Source organism: Eleutherodactylus coqui, chromosome 2 (assembly GCF_035609145.1).
Source record: "Eleutherodactylus coqui strain aEleCoq1 chromosome 2, aEleCoq1.hap1, whole genome shotgun sequence".
Lineage (NCBI taxonomy): Eukaryota > Metazoa > Chordata > Amphibia > Anura > Eleutherodactylidae > Eleutherodactylus > Eleutherodactylus coqui.
In genome coordinates this window covers 8,929,114-8,932,008 of record NC_089838.1, presented here as the reverse complement: position 1 = coordinate 8,932,008, position 2,895 = coordinate 8,929,114, and the positions used below count along the sequence as shown (strand labels likewise).

At 43.8% G+C, this 2,895-nt stretch overlaps 1 pseudogene; it reads right to left on the bottom strand.

Annotated features, from left to right (window-relative positions):
• Positions 1–827: 827 nt before the first annotated feature.
• LOC136609893 (E3 ubiquitin-protein ligase TRIM8-like) lies at positions 828–2,083 on the bottom strand (annotated as a pseudogene).
• Positions 2,084–2,895: the final 812 nt, after the last annotated feature.

Sequence of the window (2,895 nt, the reverse complement as noted above, 5' to 3'; positions counted from 1 at the left end):
AATGAAAGGACATTGCTTTTCACTGTTCCGCTCACGCTTGCCTATATTTTATTGCGTATGTTATGTGCGTAATAAAGAGCGCAGCATGTTCTATTTTACCGCATATAATGCACATAACAGCCCTATTGTTCTCTATTGGTGCGTTCACAACACAGCGCTTACACAATTACATTACATATGTATGGCGGTTTTATGTTGCCAGGAGACAGGAGAAGAAAATTGAAAAAAAGAAGAAACCAGCCAGCCGGCGCAGGACAGCGTGAGTAAAATACGTGTACATGTGCAGGCATAACCGTGTAAGAACATGACAATACGCAGGGATACGCAGTCCCCTACTCCGGGAAAATGGTCAAGTGGGCCTGGCTTTGGTTATAATCACCTGCAGCCCCACCTCATTCATCCCATTGGCTGTCTGATCTACCAATCAGGTTGTCTTTCAGTCCTGTCTCTGGTCAGTTTCTATTATGGTTTCTCCCAGTTGTTGCTTCTCCCAATGTTGTAATTGAACCATCATATACCCATAATACCGCATGAAGCGGCTCGGTGAAGGAGGCAGTGAAGGTGTGTAAGTGTCTGATGGGGTCACACAGCTCATAGAAGGACAGCCGCCCGGCCCCATAATCCAGACAGATCCTGACTCTATCACTGGATATAATGTGAGGTAACAGGATCTCTTCACTGTCATGTCTCACTGAATACTCACTATAAGACCTCCACAAACACCAGGACCTGTTATTATAGCCAATGTATGACTGCTGCCCCCTCCTGTCTATACTGGGGTAACACATCCCCACCATCCACAACACTGATCTACTGTCCATACTGATCTACACATCCAAGTAATGTTGTCCCGAGGAGAATCTCCAGCTGCTCATCACCTGATTATCCTGGAATCTCTCTGCTGTTTCTGGACGGTTCTGGTTCTCTTTTGTCCCGGTTGCAGTTTTCCGGTCATCTGATATACGGATATTATTAGCAGCTGTGTTTACATCCAGTAATATGTCTACAGGACCCTCCACATAGATCCCCCACCTTATACCTCTTATTATGTCACATAATGTGTGTAATGTGTCTGAGATCACAGCCACATCCGGACCATCTACATCATGGAGCAGTTTATTATGTCCCCCTGTGTCCCCATCACCTCCATCATGTCCCCTCATGTCCTGAAGATCACACAAGTCCCCGGTGTCTGGTTCCTGTAAGACAGTCAGTGGATCAGTCATGTTACACAGCTCCTCCATGTGTCTCATCTTCCTGGACAGCTCGTCCTTCTGTATTTCCAGCTTCTGAATGAGAGTAGAGGATAAGAGTGACTCTTCCTTCTCCTGCCTAGAGATCTCGCTCAGGGCCCTCTTCTCCAGGTCATCCCAGCTGTCTCCTGATGTCTCTACACAGGGCAGTCACTCTCTCCGCTTCTCCAGATGCTTTTTCTTGAGCTTTCCTCCTGCTCTCCTCCTGACTCCGGACTCTTTCCTCAGTCTCCTCCCTCCTTGTGATTAGTCTCTGGAGAACATTTCTCAGTCTCTCCTTCTTCTTCTCAGAGGCCTGATCCAGCATCTCCACCGGATGACCCCGATGTTCTCTGGCCAAACTGCAGGACACACAGATACAAATGGCGTCCTTAGTACAGAAGTACTTTAAAAGTTCCTTATGGACAGAACATTTCCTATCCTCCATGTTGGCTCTGGGCTCATATAAGACTTTTTTTTGCTGACTTGCTGTGAACTCTTAGGTGTTTCTCGCACAGAGAAGCTTCACAATGCAGACAGGATTTAGCAGCCGGCACAGGAGAGTCCACACAGTAAGTGCAGAAGATCCCGGCTTCCGTCTGTGTCGGAGGAGTAATCAGGAAGTTCCCCATGATGTTTGGTAGAGCCAAGTTCCTCATCAGTGCCGGCCGCTCCTGAGACTCCTCTCTGCATTCAGGACAGGAATAAACTCCAGCCTCGTCCTGTGTATCCAGCACACGATGAATACAGACCCGGCAGAAGTTGTGTCCACATCTCAGCATTACAGGATCTGTATAAGTACTCAGACAGATGGAGCAGAGCAGCTCGTCTCTCACAGCAGCAGACGCCATGGCTGACAGAGAAAGAGAGCCCCCTCTCTGAATACATTGATAGACACCTTCAGAGACATGTAGTTCATCTACCATCTGATATAAAAAAGACACGGGACATGTTTTATCTCTTTTAAAGGACATCACTTGGAGAGATACGTCAATATGGGTGACATTAGATATATCTTCCCTTTATTCTAATATTTTACATCATTTAGGTCTAGAAGCAATTTCACACTTTTTAGAAAACGACCCCCTCATGCCGCTTAAACAGAAAATATTTTTAATAGAAGCCATTAGTTTTATTCTAAATAATAACTATTTTACCTATAACGAAGGGTTTTACATACAGACGAGAGGAACAGCGATGGGGACAAAATTCGCCCCCAGTTACGCTAATTTATTTATGGGTTTTTTTGAAAAAAATATTTTTAATGATGATAGAATTTCTTTTTATAGGCGTTTTATAGATGACATCCTATTTATTTGGGGGGGGGGGTACCCCGGAAAATTTTAATATGTTTATTTTAAAAATTAATGATAATAATTTTAATTTAAAATTTGAATGCAATATCAATAAAACCGAAATAGTTTTTTTAGATTTGGTTTTAACAGCTAAGGAAGGTGAAATACAGACGCGGACTCATTTTAAACCTACTGACTGCAACAGCTTTTTAAATTTTTCCAGCTGTCACAAAAAAGAGTGGAAAACGAACATCCCTTTCAGTCAGTTTAGGAGGATAAGCAGGAATTGTTCCACTATCGATATGTATGCCTCCCAAGCACAAAGTTTAAAAGAACGTTTTAAAAATAGAGGTTACCCTCCCGATCTT